Below are 19,968 nucleotides of genomic sequence, written 5' to 3' on the forward strand. Positions count from 1 at the left end.
AATGTATAAAAAACATGACCCATATATATGCTGTCTACCAGAAACCCATCTCAGAAGAAAAGATTTTTATAGGCTGAGAGTAAAAGTATGGAGAAAAATATTTCATGCAAGTGATTTTAACATGCTCCTCCTATCATCAATGGATAGATCTTCCAAACAAAATATCAGCAAGGATTATGGTGACATTAAATGATACCTAGATCAAATGGATTTAATTTATATTTACAGAACATTTCACCCCAAGGCAGCAGAATACACGTCCTTCTCAGGTGCACATGGATCATTCTTAAAGACAGACCACATGTTAGGTCACAAAAGAAGTCTTAACAAATTCAAGAAGATTAAAGTCACATCAAGCATAGCATGAAATAAGAAATCAACCTCAGTAAAAAGACTGAAAACACTGGACACATGAAGGTTAATAGCAGGTTATTTAAATAATGAATGGGTTATCAATGAGATATAAAAAGAAATAAAAATTACCAGAAACAAATGTAAATGAACACAGAACAATCCAAAACCTATGGGACAATTGAAAGCAGTCCTGAGAGGGAAGTTCATAGCATTATAGACATAGCTAAAGAAACAAGAAAAATCTCAAATAAACAATCTAACCCTACACCTAAAAGAACTAGAAAAACAGCAACAAACAAAACCCAGAGCAAGTAGAATGAAGGAGGCAATCAATATGAGGGCAGAAATAATGACATATGAGGTCTCTCCAGAAAGTAACCAGCCATGTAATATGGTGAATAGGGACATTTATTGAAGAAGATACAAGCTACAAGAAACACTGTACATAGGACAATGATGGCTCAGTCCCCTTCAAAGCAGGCACCTTGGGACTTTACACAGTTCTCCCAACCACCATCAGCTGCCCTGTCCTATTTTTCTGAATCTCATCAACAGTCTGAAATCTTTTCCCTTTCTAAGGTAATCTTAGTTTTAGGAAAAGCCAGAAGCTGCAGGGGGTCTGAGTCACCAGGGTGATTTGATGTTTTGCCCCAAAACTCTGTATGAAACATGATACATAAGTGGGTGTATTGTTGTGATGAAGCTGCCAATCACCAGTTGCTTATAGTTGTGGCCTTTTAAGTCATCTGAGTAGTTTCCACAAAGGAATGTTCAAGCTTAATGCAAAATTTGATGCAGATCCGTTGTTCTACTTGCTCAGTCATATTAAATGTGATGGCCATACATTGAGTATATATGCTCACTCAATGGCATCTACCACCCCCACTGACTAGTACAGTGAAGTTGTCATTGTTTGTACATGTGCATTCCAGTCACTCTACCTCTGGCTGCCAGGTTACACTGATGTCGCACAAACCGTTCTTGTTACATTAACAATGGCTGGACTTTTTCCTGACAGATTTCATAGAGACTAAATAAACAGCAAAGAAGATCAATGAAACCAGGAGCTGGTTCTTTGCAAAGATAAAGAAGATTGAGAAATTAAATCTTTTTTCTTCATCAAAGAAAAAGAGAGGACTCAAATAAATGAAGCCAGAAATGAAAAAGGTGAAGTAACAACTGATATCATAGAAATACAAGAGTCTGTAAGAAATTACGATGAACAATTATATGCCAAGAAATTGGACAAACTGAGTGAAATGGATACATTTCTAGAAACATACAATCTTCCAAAACTGAATTAAGAAGAATCAGAAAACCTGGATAGAATGATAACAACAAATGAAATTGAAACAGTAATCAAAAACTCCCAACAAACAAAAGTCCTGGATCATATAGCTTTATGGGCAAAATTTACCAAGCATTCAAAAAAGAGTTAACACCTATCCTTCTCAAATTATTCCAAAACAATTCAAGATGAGGGAAGACTTCCAAGCTCTTTTTATGAGGCCAGTGTTATCCTAATTCCAAAGCCAGATGAAGACACAGCAAAGAAAGAAAATTATAGGCCAATATCCCTGATGAATATAGATGTTAAAATCCTTAACAAAATATTAGTGAACAATCCAGCAATACATTAAAAAGATCATACATCATGATCAAGTGGGATTTATCCCAGGAATGCAAGGTTGGTATGATATTCACAAATCAATGGATATGATATATCACATATGCAAAAGTATGTTCGTGGATACACATGACTTAATACCAATGTAAACCTCAGGCACTATTCAGTCTCCTTCCCTAAGTTTTGGAGGTGGGTGGCAATGGGAAAATGAGGAGGTTGTAAAGCACAGATCGGCACAGGGTTGTATAGCCCTGATCAAAGCTTGGGAAGCATGAGAGCATCTTCCTCAGCAGGCTGTCTCTGATGATCCCTGGATGAATCACCATGGAAAAAAACTGATTTTTGTAGAGCACCAGACGTGTAATCACTAGGAAAATCTTTCCCTTTAGTGTATTGTCATTTAGTAAATATTCCCCTGCTGTGACTTTCTCAGAAGGGGTTGCCTTGGTAAAAGGTGTGGGTGGGGCTGGGTGAGGGGTGGTGGAGGGCCAGGATAGCTAGCCTGCTGGGGGAGGCTACCTGGAGCCAGGTAGCTGAGTTCATCTCATCTGCAGCCAGGGCAGCAAGGCCTGTGAGGGAGGAGGCCAGAGGGCCTGGAATGCTTTGGTTCCCCCCTCATTTAGGTGGGACAGCTAACAGCAATTCTCTGATGCTCCTTTATGCTGGGTCTGGCTGCTGAAGAAATAATTTTGTGGAATGTGCCTAAGAAAGTCTGACTAGTAAGTCCCTGTGGGAAGGAAGAGGGGTGAGGAGGTGCTAAGGAAGATGATTTAGCCTTTTCACTTTATGCCTTTCTGTAATAAATAACATATGGAGGTGTTATTTTTGAAAAATGCCAAAGGCATTTTCTCATCAGTGGGATTTTAGGCCAATTCATTTTTATTTTTTCTTTATTAAAAAATGAATAAATGTTATTACAAAATCAACATAGCTACTGCACCTGTAAGATTTCCAAGACAGCGCTGAGTCTGAATATGCTGTCCCTTTGGTCACATACACCATAGAAATGTCCCAGAAATTCTGACAGTATGTTGGAACCTAAATTTCCTTATGTACCCGGAAATAGTGCCAAATCTCAAATCAGACCTCAGTTCCCAGTTTCTAGTAAAGAAAATATATTCAACATTTTCATGTCTAGTAAGAACATTCTTCTTTTTCCTTTCCTCTCCCAGATGCCCAGAATAGTAATACATTATTTTTTCCAGGAATCTGAGGTTGCAAACATGCCTTTCCAGTGTTGTGCAAGCCTGCCTATCCACACACTTAAGAAAGTAGTTTACTAAGCACTAGGAATGCCCTAGGATGCCCACTGCATTAAGACATAGGGGTTCACTTCCTGAGTTGTCCTCAAGGAATGACTTGAGAACAGTTGTCCTCAACTTGTTCTAGATCCTACTGAGGCCTGGCCGCATCTAGGGCCACTGGTTTCTATTCCTGTTCCAGAATTTTATTTTCTCTATAGCACCACTTCTGTCTCTCCTAAAGCAGAGGCAAGGTAGTCCATTGATGACATTGTTAGAGCTTCTGGATCAAGCTTCTCTTAAAGGCAGGCCTATTCGTATATGTTGTTACAAAGCAATAAATTCCCCTTTTTGTTTAAGAGTAGTCAGGTTGGGTTTTTTGGTGTGATAGATAGGTTAAAAAATGATAGGCTATGCTGAAGGCAGTCCTGCATCTACCCCAAAAATCTTAGTGAGGATCTTTATATCTCTTCCCTGCTGCTGGTTCCAGGATTCCATGAGAAACCATCAGCCTCAGATCACAGACATGACAGTTCCGTCCTGCCACCAGCCCTGCTCAAGCCCCTACCATGTACGCTCTCCTCTGGCTTCTTGTCTAATGGGTGGGTTCTCCCACCCTCCAGATGACAATTGCTCACCATACCCTTGACCAGACTTGTCAGGGAGACACGGTGAAGTGAGCCTGGGCTGGGGAGTGATGAGCTCACTCTGGGTAGCGAGGCAGTGGCTGACAGGCCCCCTAAGTGACACAGGGAAAGAAACCAAGTGGCACATGGATTGATTTCTCAACAGAAGTTCTTCCTCCTGAGCTGTATCTGTGGGACCTGTGGTTCTGAACCCATAGCCTTCTTTCCTACAACTGAGCAACAGAGAGAAAGAGAGCCAGAGGCAGTGCAGCCCCCTGGACTCCATTTGTTACTGTGCAGTGAAGGTGAAAACATGCATACCCTATAACCCAGCAATTCCACTTCAGGAATAAACCCTGGAGAAATACATGCATATTTGCACCAGGATATGTTCATACATAACAAGAATGCTCATTGCAAGTGTTGCTCATAGTAGTCAAAACCTGGAAACAACCCAGATATGTATGAGTAGAAGTACGGATAAATACACATGGCATATCCATGCAGTGGAATACTGCACAGCTGTAAAGATACATGACAACATGGATGAATCTCATAAACATAGCAGAGCAAAAGAAACCAGACTCACAAAACCCCCTAAACACTTTATTCATATGAACCTCAAAAACAGGCAATAGCTTTATTATTTATTTTTTAGGGATGAGGACTTAGGTGGTAAAACTAAAAGGAAAAGAAGTAGAGACCACAAAAGTGGAAAGGAGAGGGAGGGTGTGATTAGGTAGGGACATGCAGGGGACTTCAGAGTATTGACAATATTTCATTTCTTGATGTGAGTGGTGAGTATGTTGGCTTTTGCTTTCTAGTTACCTATTAGAATGTATAATGTTCCATGTACTTTTCGGTATGGTATTGATTTTTATCATTTAAAAGGTGGAAGAGGGAGAGGGCCTCATTTTAACAGAAAATTGAATGAGGGTCTCCCTCTGATGCTTTCTGATTCAGAATCTACTATATGGCCCCAGAGGAGAGATGTCCTTGCTTGGTCCTCATGTCCTTGTCCCACCCCTGGGTCATCCATCCCTTGGGAATTAGTTCCAAGGCCTCATATGCTGGCAGAAGCAACCTATCCTTGACTAAGCCTGAGTCAGCCATCCCTGATTGCGTCTTCTGGGCTCTTGTCCTCCCGAGGATGTAATTGAGCATGCTCTGTGGGAGACAGTCTATAATAAATTTCCTAGGATGGAAATAGGATGGAAATAAACATAGTTGTGCCAGATTGCTGATGTGAATCACAGCTCAGAGTTTGTTCTGATATGCCTGGCCCCAGGCTGGTGCCTGGCAGGCATGTCTCATGTCCAATTTCCTTTTCCTTTTCTACTTCTTCCTCTTCTGCTCAGGGCATTAGTGTCCATGCCAGCTGTCTGAGTTAGAGAGGAGGGTTGTGTTTAGATCAGGTACCCTCTCACCAAGACCATCTCTGAGTTTGGAGTGTTCATCTCCACAGCACTTGGCATGCAGCCTAGCATAAAGCAGGTGCTCAGTGACCGGCTGGTATTAGGTGGTCCTGTACACCCTGACACTGGGGCTAAGAAGGCCACTGTCCCTGAGGAGAACCTTGAGTGAGTTATCTCTGAAGCCTTCAGGAGCTTTGTTCAAAGCACATGAATCCCTGTGTTTGGAGTTTGTGGGGTGAGGAGGCTACAGTTGGAAAGATCATAGTGTCTGGGATGCGGGCCACCCGCTGACTTGCTGTGCAAATAGAAGCTCAGACTTCCCTCTACCTTTCCCTCCTTTGCTAGGGAGCAAGGCAGAGCAAAAACCTTGCACTCATCTCCTTTACCAGAGATTTGTAGAAGTCCATCAAAACAGTCAAGGTGGCCAGAGCCTGCCAGGAGACGTTGGTGGCATGCTGAAGATTTCTAGCAATGGATCCCTTGATATTCACCCCAGTCCAGGGTGTGCATTTCAGGTAAGGAACCTACATGAACAAGACACAGAGAGGTGAAATGAATGGAGGGCTTGGTTGCTTCCCTCTTGCCCACTTACCTGCCTTAAGTCTCCTTTTCCTCCCCTTGACCTCAATGTCACTGCTCTCTGGGCCTGTGGATACAAAAACTCAGCTCAAGTCAGGGGCCCTCCCTTCAGATGAAGCTGGTAAATTCCTGGGGAAAAAATACTCTTGATGAGACCTGAGCTTGGAGAAGGCTCAGAGCAGCCAAGGCAGCCTGCAGTAAAGGCAAGGACATAGGGACAAGCAGGAGGAAAAGTCAGAAGGAGCATCTATCACTACTTCAAATAGAAGCCTGTTTGTGGTGCAATGAAATCACCGTATATGGCCTGTGAGGAAATTCTCTGCAAGGAGCTGCATGCAAATAGGTCAGCAAGTAATGGCAAAAATATGCAGCCAAGTGGAGGTGCCTGTGCAGAGAGTCTGTGTCTCCAAGGGCTAAGTAAACTTCAGGAAGCCACAAGGTCTCAGGGCTTCAGGCCACAAAGGACAGAAGACAAGCTCTCTCTGCCTTCCTGCACAGCTTGCTGCCTCCTGCTTGTCCCCTGCTCACTGGGACCCACTCTGAATCTGACCAGAGCCACTGTTCCCTGTTGCTGAGATTAGTCAGGGACTCTGAGATTGCTTGAGTCCCTTTCTGGTGACTAATGCAGTACTTGAACAGGAAACAGACTGGAAAGGGCTTAGGAGGAGCTATAAATAGCCCATGTCCTAAAAAAACTAACTTGGAAAGAAATGGCATTGACACACTGGAAGGAGAGTAAGAAGATCATAGGCTCCCATTAAGACCAGTCATTTCATCTCAGAAATGAGCTTTTCTTCCAGATGGAGCTCCACCTGTCCTTGAAGGAGTCAACTCTACCATGTGCCCTGCTCCACACTGGGGTTGACCAGCAAGCTCAGCCTATCTGCCAATACCATGCACTGAACTGTCTGTGGTTCTGGGATTCAAGTCTTGTGGGGGTCATGTGAGGATGCATGTGTGTGGTTGGGGGTCACTGAGGCTCAGGGCTCAAGGACTAGGAATGGTCTCTTTGTTGGGGGAAGTAGAGAATTGAGAAAGTGTTAGAATAACCTTCTGTTTGCCTCAGTTTTCCTCTGTCCACCAGGCTACAGCAATGCTCTCCCATGTTACATTCAGTGAAGGAAGGGAAAATAAGGTAGGGAACTAGTCTTGGATTGAATGATGTAGTAGACTAGGATTCTAATACCAGCCAAGAATTCCTTTGCTGAGTAACTTGAGGGAGACACTCAACTTCAGTAAGACTGTTTCCTTTTCTATAAGATGGAGAGGTTGGTCTAGTTCAGTGGAGTCTGACTCATTCTAAAAATTTTTTTTTCAAAGCTATATAACATTTCTCCAAAGGAAATCACAAGAGAGAACAGAGCTGCCCTGGTTAAGACAGGTACCTCACACTCATACATGCCACTCCCTCCTGGTAGCCACTGAGAGGCCACCACAGAAGTGCAGGGCTTCACAGAGCACTGTTTGAAAACCACTGGACTAGAGGGGGCTGGCCATTCAAAAGTTCCTCCTAGTGGCCCCTTTTCTCCTTACCTTCATGTGTAGGCTGGAAAGTTAAAATAATGAAAAGTAACACTGAGTGATGGAGATTTAACTAATGATGTTAGTCAGAACAGAAGAGGAATTTAATCCTCACAAGCCCCAGCTGACTTCTTTTTTGAAATTAGATTTTATTGATTATGCTATTACTATTGTCCTAATTTTCCCCTGTTTGCGCCCCTCCACCCAGCACCCCCCACTCCCTCAGGCAATCCCCATAGCAGTGTTTATGTCCATAAGGTCATGTGTATAGGTTCTTTCACTGCTCCATTTGCTATACTGTACTTTACATCCCCATGGCTATTCTGTAACTGCCTATTTGTATTTTTAATCTCCTCACCTCTTCATCCATTTCTCCACAATCTCCTCCTATCTGGCAACCATCAAAATGCTCTCTGTATCCATGATTCTGTCTCTGTTCTTCTTGTTGACTTCTTAATATACTCATTAGATATTGGGATACTCTGATTGCAAAAACAGTCACACTTCTCCACCCCTCCCAGCATCCTCACCCTTTGTAATGTGACTTTGTGGCTCCTCCCATCAAGAGACATAATCCATTTCAGTACCCTTTGAGTATACGCTGGCCAGGAGATTTGCTCTGGACAGTACTTAGTGGAAGTGATAGTGTGCCATTTCCAAACTTGGGTCTTAAGAAGCCTGTGTCTTCTATTCTGTCTGTTAAATCCCTGCTGCTGTCATGAGAACAGCCTGGGTCAGCCTGTTGAGGAATGAGAGACCTGAAATCACAGAGAGACCTGAGCTGTCCCAGCTGAGGCCACCCCAGACCAGCCAGACCCTAGCCAACCTGCCAAGTGACTGAAGACACATGAGCAACTAGACTCAAGAGAAATAACTTATGGTGGTTGTTCATGGCATTTGCTCTGGAGTAGTGTATTTCTTTACCAGCTATCTATTGCTGAGTAACCACCACCCCAAAATTAGTGGCTTAAAACAATTTAGTATGATCTCCCATGGTTCTGTGTATTGATTGGTGTCAGCTGGGCAATTCCCCTTTGGAGTTTTTCATGACTATAGTCAGATGTCACCTGGGGCTGTAGTCCTCTGAAGTGCAAGCAGACGAGACATCGGAGATAGCTCATGCAGGTGCTGGTGCTTGATGCTGACTGTCATCTGGGGCTCAGCCAGGGCTGTTAACTGCACATGACCTTTCCATGTGGTGTGGCTTCTCACAACATGGCCTCTGGGTTCCAAGAGGCAGGAAGAGGAAGCTGCAGGGCCAATTAAGGGCTATTCTAGCTCTGGTATGGTACCACCTCCTCCATATTTTGTTGGCCAAAATAGTCACAGCATCATTCCAGATTCAAGAGGGTAAAGGAATAAATACCACCTCTTGATGTAGAAATGGCAAGATCACATTTCCAAAGAGAATGTCGGATGGGAGGATGGTTCCCAATGTTGGGACCATCTTTGGGAAATAAAATCTGCCATAGCCGCAGAACGTTATTGTGGCCACGGATAACTAGAGACCTTTTTGTTCTCCACGATCCCATCTTCCCCGTAGCCCGCTTTCTCTTTGTCCTCTCTGGCTCCTCATGTAATCACACAGGGGTTGGTTCAAGGTGAGCAACTGGAAAGGAAGACCTGCAGGGCCCAGCCGAGCATTGTCAACTCTGGGCTCAGTGGGAAGACTGCAGTGACTGAACAGCATTCACTGCCTGCCAAGGGCCAGGAGAGGAGGAAGTGGCCCACCTGGTATGAGTTAGCTGGTACTGTTTACCCACCTTGGGCCTTGGTTTCCTCTTTTTCATTTTTTCTGAGGGCTTTTCAGTATGGGAATGAGGAAATACAAATGTCTAATTTCAGAAGTGACAGAGAAAATCAACTCTAGCCAAGTGCTTTGTCAGTATCAGCAACTTTAGAGGATCAAATCAGATGATTAGCAGGTTCCACTAGAGATTCTCACTTTGTTATTCATACAGTGACAATGGAGGTGTCAGTCTCTGGTCACCCCAGCCAGGCCTACCTGCAGGTCAGGTCTTAAACTGTCCTGTTTAGCTCTGCCCAGGCCCATGGAGAGGGAAACCAGGCCCAAGCCCTAGTGGGAACCCCATCTGTGCAGTGGGGGAGGGAGGATTTAGATCTGTGTTCGGGATCTGAGTGCTCCCGAGGAAGCTGTCCGCCCTTCTCCGGGCCAATTTGCGTGACTGAGCTCCTGATCTGATTCTCACAGGTTTCCCAATGGACAGGGAGCCCCCTGGGCCTCTTCTGGCTGGGATCCAAAGGTGTTACTAACTTTTCCCACCTTTCCTCTTGCGAGCCAGATCCTGTTCCTGACTCTAAAATGAGTTCCTATTTCAAACAGGAAGTTTCATACAGGAAGTCCCTTCAGAAACAAGATGCTGCTCTCCACCTGAGGATAAGTAACCTTGGCAAATGCCAAAGATTCTTCCTGTCAGAGCCCCACCCACATGCCCAGGAGCCCCTGCCAGGTCTAAAGCCAGTCAGCTCTGAGAACCTGGCCCCAGCCTCTCCTGTCCTGGCAGGCCTGTAGCTGGGCCCGGTGGGTCACGGCAGGAAGCTTGTGGATGCCTCCCACGCTGACTGGGGTTTTGGCTTGCTTTGGCACCAGCATCCTGTCTGCCCCATTTCCTATTGAGAGGGCAACTGGACTAGTTTTTAATTAAGCCCATACCCCAGAGAGCCTGGAGGAAGAGATGGCCTCAGGGAACTTGTTCAGCAGCCATCAGAAAAGGGAGGAGTTCTGGGGAGCTGGGAGCAGGAAAGAGGGAGGTGAAAGTGAAGTCAGAAGTCCTGAGTGGCTCCTTCCTGTCTGAGGTAATGCTTTAGCAATGTGACATGTAATGGTAAAGCTCACCTTTGAGTCTGTGCTCACAGTACTGCCAGCCCCGCCCTGCACTGGCCTTCCCCCCCGCCCCCCACCCCGGCCCCCCTCTGCACACACACTTCCATTCCATCCACCCACTGAGAGGTGGGGATGATCTTTGAACATCCTGCAAATGAAGCCAAAGGGAATTATATCCACTGTGATACATGGGTATAATAGAACATTTGAACAGAAAAAAGAAAATTTCCAGAGTTCTATCCCTAGAAATAAATAGTTTTATATTCTGGAGAATTTTTTCTTTAATCCTCACCTGAGGATATGTTTTTGTTTTTTGTTTTGTTTTCAAAGACAGAGCAAGGGGAGAAGGGAGAGAGGGAGAGACATCTATATGAGAGAGAAACATTAATTGGCTGCCTCCTATATGTGCCCTGACTGGGAATTGAACTGGCAACCTAGGTATGTGCCCTGACTGGGGAGCGAACCTACAACCTTTTGGTATGGAATGAAGCTTCAATCAACTGAGCCACCCAGTCAGGGATGAAGATTTTTTTTTAAATGTTTAACCAAATTATAGTCTTTTGATCATCTCTCTGTTGTTCCCTTTGGTCTTTAGCTGAGCCCCTCTTCCAGGCACAAGGTTGCTATGGCTTTTCTGCCCCCATCATAAAGGGTAGAGTTATCTCAGTCATCAGGCTCAGGATTCTCCCCTACCCTCACCAGCCCTCAAAGCACTGTGCCTTCCCCTGCAGAGAGGATCCTCATCTATGAAAGTCTGACCTCCTTCTGTCCTTCCAAGGGACAAACAATAGCATTCTGGCAAGATTGCTACGATGGGCTTTCTAGACTCATGGGACCCAAGGGTGTAAGCCTGGGGGAGGGAGGAGGCCTGCAGCCTTCAATTCCACCAGCTGGCTCTCCTCACTCTCAGCTTCCTCCTTCCTGTCTCTTTCTTCCATTGTCTCTCCCTGCCCCTCTTTCTCCTCTCTCCCTTTTCTTCCTTTCCTCCCTACTCCCCTGCCTTCTATAACAGGCAGAACAGGGGACTGGCACTGGACCTGAATTCCACAGTCACAGGTAGGTAGACCTCTGCTCACAATTTGCTCATTGACTGGCTGTGTGACCTTGACTGGATGAGTCACCTCAGCTCCCTGAACCTTTGTTCTCATCTCAAAATGGAGATAATGCCACTGAAGTGAGGACATAATGGCTTCATATCTTTTAAGCATTTAACCCAAGGCCTAACACACAATAAATACTTAATGGATATTAACCGACTCTGATCTGCATCAGGCAAGCACCTACTGTGCGCTGGATACAAAAGCCCAGAAGGGAGCAAGATGGAGATCTTTATTCCTCTCTTGTAATCTTTTCATAATATATTGTTAAGGATTTGTTTCCGTAAAAGGTGTAAGGAACCATAAACAGCTTCCACTGCCCAGCATTCAGGGACCAGACTTTAAGGGCTCTGTACATGTAGAAACCGAGTAGCTTGGTGGCTGGAATGAAAAACCCAAACCAGATCCTGCAGCAAAGAATGTCTCCATTCAGCCGACTCAGCTAATTGGTTTGCCCATAATCTACCATTTCTCCAGGGGGAAGCAATCTCTAAAATAGGAGGAGGTTACATGTGTGATGTATCCGCACCTCTATTTATGAAAGACTAAGCTTAGAGCCTTGCACAGGCCTGTGAAGTCCCTTGGAGCAACTAATGTTGGGTTGTCAGAGTGTCCCAGCAAAAGCTTGTCTGGTTAGAGAGGTTTGGTTTGGTTTTACTCTGCACGCCACAGGTTGGGAAGGAAGTGGAGAGCCCCAGGCATGGAGGACCAGTTATGGTGGACTAGTAGTACCTGCCTTAGTGGGATGGGTAAGCTGGAGTTTATTTGCCATCCCTGGATTAGCCATACTTTAATAGTCAGTGTAGACAGCCTGCTTTCATTTCCTGCTGGCTTGGCTCTGCACACACCCAGTGATAGCTTTCTCAGATGCTCTGTACTCTTTCACTGGGGATTCCTTTGGGAATGATGCTCTGGGGTTCATTGTCAGGTCCTGCGCACAAAAGGAAACCTGAATAGATGAAGAGCTTTATCTGGCCCATGGGTTGGAAGATTCAGTACCATAAATATGAGACTTTCTCTCAAATCAATATATAATTTAATACAAAGCCTATCAAAATCTCAGTAAGGGTTTTCCTAGACATTTACAATCTGGTTGTAAAATTTATATGGATAAAAGATGACCAAAGAATGGCTTAAGTGATTTTGAAGAATGAAGAGGGCAGGTTGACCCCACCAGCTATTAAGACCTATTGTGGAGGCATTGATATGAAGGAATCGGTGCAGGAACAGGCAAATAGGCCGGTGGGCTAGAACAGAGGGCCCAGAAGTAGACTGACACATGTCTGAACACCTGATAAAGGACAGAGCTGGCATTAATAAGGAAAGGATAGACCATTCAATAAACAGTATGGGTATTAACTGTCCATGTGGAAAAGTTAACAGTGAAGATGGGACACGCATGAAAGTACAATGTTAAGATTTTTTGGAAGAGAATGTAAATGAAAGAGACTATATTTATGATATTGGGTTGGGAAAATATCTTTTAAAGAGAGAATAACAGTAACAGCAAGACTATAGGTCATATAAGATACAAAAATGTGCCTGAGTTAAGGTGAAAACTTTTGTTCAAAACAAGACACAATAAACCAAATAAGACTAGTCACAGGCTATACCCAGAATATATAAAGAACTCCTGTAATCAATAAGGAAAAGGCCACCCAATAGAATACAGAACAAAGGGTATGAATCAGAAATTCACAAATAAATGTCACCCAAATGTCCAATAAACATAAGAATTTCACCTTCATGATAGTTGGGGAAATGCAAATTAAAATCACAGTGGGAGATCATTTTATCCTCATCAGATTGGCAAGACTTTCCAGTCTGACACTACCAAGTGTGGAAGGCAGTGCTGCATGCTGGGTAACCAGCACCAATGAGAGTAAATTGGTACAGCCACTTTGGACGGCAATATACTACTCACTAGCGAAGCTGAAAATGAGTATTCCCTAAAACCCAGAAATACCAATTCCAAATACACAGGAAAACTCTCTTAAAGATATGCAAGGATGTTTCTGTCATATCAATTATAATAGCAAAAAAAAAATCTATCAACAGGGGAATGAGCAAATAACATTGGTATAGTCACTTAATGGAATGCAACAGTCAAAACAAATTAGTATATTCTCATAATTAAATCTGAAATATCAACATGGGTAAATCTCAAAAAATATTAAGGGAGAAAACAGATTGCAATTTCATGCATTTAGTATGAGTCTGTATCAAGTGAATATGTATTAAAATATGATTAACAATACAAAACATTGTTTAGAAATATATGCCTATGTAATAAAAGTATAAAAATGTACATCAGTCTGATAAATATCGAATTCACAAAGAAAGAGAATGGATCTCTTTGGGATGCAAAGCATGCATTGCCTGTAATATGTCTTTAAAAAAAATATGTCTGAAACAAGTATGGCAAAATGACAAGATTTGCTAAACTGTATGGTGGGTTCATGAGTGTTTGGTGTTGAATACTTTATTTCCTTATGTTTGAAATTAAACAAACAAAGCCAGGTCTCTGGTCCCTGGGATCCCTCCAAATGCAAGGGCTATGGCTTGGGAGAATAAAGGCAGAAATGTTTTCACCCTTACATTTATATCCAGCACTTTTTCTAGAGATTGTGCCTCTCTTAACACACTCCTCCCCTATGACATTCAGTGACTTCACAGTCATTGATTCAGCACAGCTAAGTGCCAGGCACTGAGGAAACCAAATAGTTCAGGTCTGTTCCTCCCCAAGACAGGTGCTTGTAGGCTGTTAGATGAGACAGACAGGTAGGTAAATAATCATACTCTGATAAATGCTAAAACTGAGGTGTGGGAGAGCACAGTGGGACGGGGCAATTCAGTCTGCCAGGGGAATGGGTGCAGGAAAAGCAAGGAGCTGGGCCTCAAAAATTGAATAGGAGTTTGGAAGACATTGAGTATAAGGAGAGGATAGCATGAGTAGGAAAAAAAGGCGTGGGAGTGCCTGTTGTGTGATGGGGCTGAAGAGCAGCATCCAGAGTGGACGTGTGCTTCAGAAAGATCCTCCTGGAAGTGGTAGACCAGAACAAACAAAGGCAGGGAAACTGGTGGGGGAGAGACTGGAAGTGTTTCAGAGAGAGGTGATGAAACCTGAGCTACAGCACAGTGATCTGGGTTATGGTTTCCCTGCAGAACTGCAGATTAGCTGAGGGTAGGAACAAAGGTTTAAGCGGGTTTTGTCTATCTCTGCGTACCCACAGTGCCTGCAGTTGCACCCTGCGTCTGCTAGGAGCTCTCGGGGTGCGTGGTAATGGGAGGGAGGAAGGAAGGAAGCGGGCAGGCCCCAGGCCCACTCCCTCTTATGCAGATAAGAACTGAGAGCTGGAGAGGGATGGTAACATTTTCAATAAAGTCCTTAGCTGGATGCTTACTGCCTCTCAAACCTTTCTGCTACCAAATTTATAAGCACAGAGGTTTTTAAAGACAAAGCCTGGGCAGGTGAAGTTCCATCACAACAAATCCTATTATGAAGCTGTATTCTTCACAAGGAAGTACATTCTCTTCCCCTTAGGCGGGAAGCGTTCCTTTAAAACAGGCCAAGTGCTCTGAGATGAATAATGCAAAACAACAGGCCTTCACCTGACCTCAGTCCAAGTAGTAGGCTCTCTATTCAGGTGACTCTGAAAACACCTGCTTGTGTGCCACTGGCATTGCGGCAGGACCAGCCCAGCAGTGCTGAGAAGTTTACAGGTCTTCTGTGCGGCCACCACGCAGTAGTTGGCTCTCCACCCCAGCATAGTCAACTTCCAGCCACCTGAACAAAATGCCCCTAAATTAACAGACCACACACAAAGCAAAACAACCTCCGGCGTGGATACCTCTGTACCCTTACTCTCTGTGATTCCTCTAGTGTCGAGAGAGAGAGAGAGAGAGAGAGAGAGAGAGAGAGAGGGAGAGAGAGACAGAGACAGAGACAGAGAGAGAGAGAGAGAGAGAGAGAGAGAGAGAGACAGAGACAGAGACCCTCTGGTCTGTGGCCTCATCTCCTGCATCCAGCTCTGTCAGGTATTGAATCTGCCACTCTTGATGCTTCAGTGGCTCCCTCTCCACCTGGCTCTTCTTTCAGCACTTAAATAAGGTTTTCAGTAAAAAAATATGACAACACCAGAAACCATGGTTTGGTCTGCCTCTTCCTACAGTGCATCCCCCTTCCAGTCATGCCGGACTTTGCAAGGAGTTATCTATACTCTTTGTTTGCCCCCCCCCCCACCTCCCATTCATTTCTTAGTCAAAAGGTTCTATGATTAACATTTGTCTGGGAAGGAGGGAAGGAAGGGAGGGAGGGAGGAAGGAATAGGAGGCAGGATGGAAGGGAGGAAGGAAGAAGGAGGCTGATATTTTTTTCTGTTCTTATTAAGTACCAAGCAATGTTTTAAGAATTTTATACATGTTAACTTACGAAATCAGTGTGATGTAAGTGCTATTGTTATTTACATTTTATAGATGAGAAAAGGAGGCACTGAGCAGTTAAGTTTTGCCTGGGTGTGACACTGAACCAGGATTTGGGCAAAGGCGCTGTCTCCAGAGCCTGAACATCCTTATACTTTGTACTCAGTACAAGGTACCTTGAAGAAAAAAAACATACAAGAAGATGGCATGGCCTTCTCTCTCTCTCTCTCTCTCTCTCTCTCTCTCTCTCTCTCATTCACTCATTCATTCATTCTTTAACATTTACTGATGACTTACCGTATGCAAGGCAGAGGAATAAAGACATGAATCTAGCAATAAAATGCTCAGACTTCCAAGAGGGATGAAGGGCAGTAATATGGTGTGAAAAGACTCTGGGAAGTTGGTGGGCAGGGAGCTGGGGGAGCAGTGAAAAAAGCAGTGTGGTTTGCTTAAAGCAGTGGTTCCATGCACTGGAATCACCTGAGATCTCTAAATACTACTGAGGCCTGGCTCTCAAGCTTTTCAGTTTGACGAGATCCCATTTGTTTACTCTTTCCTTTATATCACTTGCTCTAGGAGACATACCGGTGAAAATATTGCTGCATGGGGTATCTGAAATTTTGCTGCCTGTGTTCTCCTCTAGGACTTCTATGGTGTCACAACTTATATTTAAGTCTTTTATCCATCTTGGGTTTATTTTGGTGTATGGTGTAAGTTGATGGTCTAGCTTCATTTTTTTGCATGTGCATGTCCAGATCTCCCAACATCATGAATTGAAGAGGCTATTTTTACTCAATTTTATGTTCCTGCTACCTTTGTCAAATATTACCATATTTTTTGGACTATAAGACAATTTCCCCCCCAAATTTGGGAGAAAAGGGGGAGCGCGTCTTATAGTCCAAATGCAGCTTACCTGGCTCACTGGGGCAGTGATGGGGGTGGGGGGCGGGGGTGACGACCTATGTTATTAAATATTTTACCACATTTTTTTGCTTCAAATCCCCCCCCCCCCCATTTTCCTCCTCTAAAACCTAGGTACAGCTTATGGTCCAGTGAGCGTTATAGTCCTAAAAATATGGTTACTGACCATCAAGACATGGGTTTATTTCTGGGTTCTCTATTCTGTTCCACTGATCTATGTGTCTGTTCTTATGCTAGTACTAGAGTATTTGATTACAGTTGCCTTATAATATAGTTTGATATCAGGTACTATAATCCCTTCTACTTTGTTCTCTTTTCTCAAAATTGCTGAGGCTATTTGGAGTTATTTATGGTTTCATATACATTTTTGAAATATTCTATATCTGTGAAATATGCCATAGGTAATTTTAATAGGGATTGCATTGAATCTATACATTGCTTTGGGAAGTATGGACAGTCTGATGATGTTAAGTCTTCTAATCCATGAACATCAAATCATTTTTATATGTTTGTTTTGTAGCGTTATTCTTGTTTCCTTTTTAAAGTTTGATTTGTTTTGTTTGATAAGAGACATTTGACCAAGCTGTCAGGAAAAAGCTAAAAGAGAGAGAAAGGAGGAAGAGTGATTTTCCATCGAGATAGAAAGCAGATTAGTGGTTGCCAGGAGCTGGGACTCCGGAATGGAGAGTGATGACCTCATGGGTGTGGGGTTTCCTTTTGGGGTGATAAAAGTGTCCTGGAAATAGTGATAGTGGCATAACACTGTGAATTTACTAATGCCTCTGAGTTTTCCACCTTGAAATGGTTGAAATGATGAACTTTTATGTGTCTCTTACCACACACACACACAAAAATTTTGTATATCCTGCTTGAGTTTTTCATGTGGATCATATCATTTAATCCTTACAACAACCTTGTGGTAACTTTGTAACTTTACTGTTGCTGTTTACACAAGAAAAAGCTGAGTTTCAGGGAGACTAATTCATCCAACCTCACACAGCTCGATTTGAGATTTCAACCCAAGCTGATTTAACTATATAAAGCCCAAGCTCTGAACCCCTCTCTCCTATTGCCTCTTTAGCTACATGATTTTATAGATACATTTATTGATAACGTGAAAAGATCCATATCCACCAAGGCACTGATGCTCCAAATCTCAGGGTGATGAAATTATCAATAGTTTTGTATATTCTTTTTGTTGGGCATAGCTTTGATTAAAATAGGCTAAAGCCTACCTTAATACATGGAAGAAAAAAATTTTAGAGGTACAGTCCTCTCTGATGTTATAGGTATGTAAGAAACCACTAGAGAGGATGTGAATCTTCTCAGGTGAATGCAGAGTATGGAAGGAGCACGGACCAAGGCAACGGGAAGACTTCTGAAGGTGGTGACCTAGAACACAGTCTGAGGGAGTGTCAGTGCTCACTGTGTGGGAAAGACGAGGGAGAGACTCCTGCAGAGGCAACAGTAGGCACGATGCCCTGAAGCCAGGAGAGGTGGGGTGGACATGGGGAGAGACAGGCTGGATCCAGTGGGGCGATGCTTTGTGGCACCTCTTTCCTGGGTCCCCTCTGCCCTTCTCTTGGGTTCCTCTCCTCCTGCTCTGCCCTGAGTGAACTGTGCCACATAAATTTGCTTTGTTGCGTGCTGTCCACAGGGTAGCCACAGCCTTGTTCTAAGACACTTCCCTTGGTCCTCAGGGAAATAGAAAACCTTGAGGACTGGCCTCTCAGGCATTCTTAGAAGACCACTGTGGCCATGCCTTCCTGCTTTGTCCAGGGATCCTGTGACTCTCGGGCACAAGCCCAGAGCAGCCCTCACTCAATCGCCTCTTTGATTTTCTCCCAGTTGGACTGTTGGGCTGTTGGCCAGTGGGAGGGTGCTGAGGGCTGCACTGTGCGGAGAAACAACTGTTGCATTTCTTTCTGCCCGAAGTCGAATTTCTTTCAGACATGCCTGTGCAGAGAGGGATCAGTATCATTGGTGACACATGGTCTCAGCCAGTTTGCCTAATGCGTGACTTGCCCTATGACCTACAATTTATTCTCTCTTGATAGTGTCTTCACATCTTTCGAGATGTGTCCATCTCTTTTTTACCATGTCCTTGGTGTCTTAAACATTTTAAACCAACCTGTCTTGCAGTCTTTCCTGTTTCTAATAAGTACATGTCACATTTTCAGTACTTTTAGAATGAGATATGTGCTTCTGATAAGTTTCAGATGACTAAGTGACAAGAGTTTAGGCAGAAGAGGGAGACAGAGCTGGCTTTGAGCCCTAGTTCTGCCAGCTACTAGGACACGGTATTTAACCTCCTTGATCTTTGGTTTCTCCAAGTGTGTTGGTTAATTTTGTGTGTCAGGTTGACCAGGCTGCAGGCTGCCCAGATATTTGGTTAAACATTATTTCTGGCTGTGTCTATGACAGTATTTCTTGATGAGATTAGCATTTGAATCTGTAGACCCAATAAAGCAGCCAGCCCTCCCCTGGTGGGCAGGGATTATTCAACCCTCTGAGTGACTAAATTGGACAAAAAGGCAGAAGAAGGGAGGATTCACTCAGCCTGACTGCTTCAGTGAACATCAGTCTTCTCCTTTCCTTGGACTGAGGCTCACACCACTGGCTCCCCCAGTTCTCAGGCCTTCAGTCTTGTACTGGAGCTAAATACATCACCAGCTTTCCTGGGTCTCCAGCCTGTAGATGGCAGATTGTAGAGCTGCTCAGCTTCCATAATTACATGAGTGAATTCCTCATGATAAATGTCTGTCTATTATCTATCTATCTATCTATCTATCTATCTATCTATCTAATGTCCTAAAGGTTCTCCTTCTCTGGAGAACCTAAACTAGTACAACAAATGTGAAATAGAGTTAATGATTTCAATCAGTAATCCTCAGGAGTAATCCTGTGTGGGTGTTGTGAAGATTAATAAGGTAATGTCTGGGCCTATCATAGACACAAGGGAAGCGGCTGTTTCATCTACCTATTGCATCAGTGACGGTTTGATCAGGGAAGCAGGGCCATTCCTGTGGAATGGAATAAGAGTATTATAGGAATTAGAGCCCAAACAACTGTGGGAGCTGGTGAAGAGGTCAATGGAAGCTGTCGCCTCTATGCTTAGTGGGCCCGGAGTTGGGTTGGTCAGCAGGGCTGGCAGGTGAGAAGAAAACTTGGATGCGAGGTGGGTGAAATCAAGAGCAAACTGAAATGCAAACAACCAGGAAACCCTGAGAAGAAGCTGGAATTGGTGTCTATTTCTTACTACCTCTACCCTTGACAAGTAGGGACCTTTGGAAGCAACTTGTACCTTCCCCAAACTGGTG

The sequence above is a fragment of the Phyllostomus discolor genome, chromosome 6, assembly GCF_004126475.2.
Source record: "Phyllostomus discolor isolate MPI-MPIP mPhyDis1 chromosome 6, mPhyDis1.pri.v3, whole genome shotgun sequence".
NCBI lineage: Eukaryota > Metazoa > Chordata > Mammalia > Chiroptera > Phyllostomidae > Phyllostomus > Phyllostomus discolor.